This window comes from Tenrec ecaudatus, chromosome 2 (assembly GCF_050624435.1).
Source record: "Tenrec ecaudatus isolate mTenEca1 chromosome 2, mTenEca1.hap1, whole genome shotgun sequence".
Taxonomy (NCBI): Eukaryota; Metazoa; Chordata; class Mammalia; order Afrosoricida; family Tenrecidae; genus Tenrec; species Tenrec ecaudatus.
Window position 1 is genome coordinate 17,818,780 of NC_134531.1, and position 1,403 is coordinate 17,820,182.

Genomic DNA, 1,403 nt, shown 5'->3' on the forward strand with positions numbered 1-1,403 from the left:
ATAACAACCCTATAGGACAGGACAGAATTGCCCCTTTGGTTTTCTGAAGCTATAAATCTTTAAGTATAAAGCTCCATCTCTCTCGCACAAAAGTTCTAAACCATTGCCCTTGGGGTGAGCAACCCAATTTGTAACTCACAATGCCACCAGGGCCCCTTCATCTTGCACCATAGCACCGTGTCAATTGTACACTTAAACAGTAAACACCCAAATATAAGAGACCACCCGGTGCTTGGAGATGCTTAATTAGAACAGAAATTATGTGCAACTGAGAAAAAGCCAGGGCTCTGGCTCTTTCCGCATTTTCCCTTCTCAGTTCTACCCACAACACAGGAGCACATGAGACTGAACTTATTCTATTCATGCATTCTTAATTGCACTGTTTTTCTATTTCAAAATGTTTTGAACAGCCGTAGGGCATTCGTAGCTCAGGACTGAAATGCCCGCGTCATATTTTCCTGGAAATCAGTTTAATGTTCTGTAGCCTGCAAAGGGAATAGATGATACACAGCATGTTTGCGTGCGATGTATTTAAAACCCATATGTCATTGATGAGCTTTGTTTTATATCTGGGCTGACCGAAAGGCATTTTTTATGGGCTGTGACCTGGAACTGAAGATAACCATGAAATATTTGTACTCAGCTTGATCTTTTTTTTCCTTCGGTAATTTGTTTATTATCCCTACATGGTCTCTCTCCCTATCATATTAAAGTTTCTCTTGCTGCAATTGAATCAGGGCTCAACTCATCGGCACCCCCTGTGGGTAGCTGAGGCTGTGACTGTTCACAGGGGTAGAAGGCCCAGTCTTTCTCTTCTCACTTGGTCATTTGTATCTGAAAGGTCAATCCCTGGGTCATTTCCAAAAGAGACACTCACAGTGAGTGTGTTTTCCCTTTATTAAAGGATTGCTTTCTGCATGTCAATCAGCAACATTACAGTCACACAGAAAATAAATGTAAGTAAGCTGTTTTTTCTTTGTTTTGCCAAAGTTTGATGTTGAGATCATTTTAATTCTTTTAAGATCTCGACTTTTTACTGTCATTTGGTGAAAACCTGGGTGACACAGCCCATCTGGTGCTGAGCTCCTGACAGAAAGGTGGGCCATCTGCGTTCACCCAGCGGTGTCTCAGCAGAAAGACCTGGTGGGCTACTTGGGGAAAATCAGGCATTGAAAACCCCAGGGAGTGCTGCTAGCCTCCAAAACTGGCGGAATTGCGATGAGTCAGAATTGACTCGATGGTAATTGATTTTTAAAACCCTTAGAAATAGAAGTAAATGCTGCGGGTTGGGGTCTGTCTCCCTCTAACCCCCCAGGGTATTTACCATAGGCAAGGTTCCCATATGGTTCCCACCTCCACCCTTAACCCTATTCTGATACCAATCACCCCAGCCGCATCCTTCC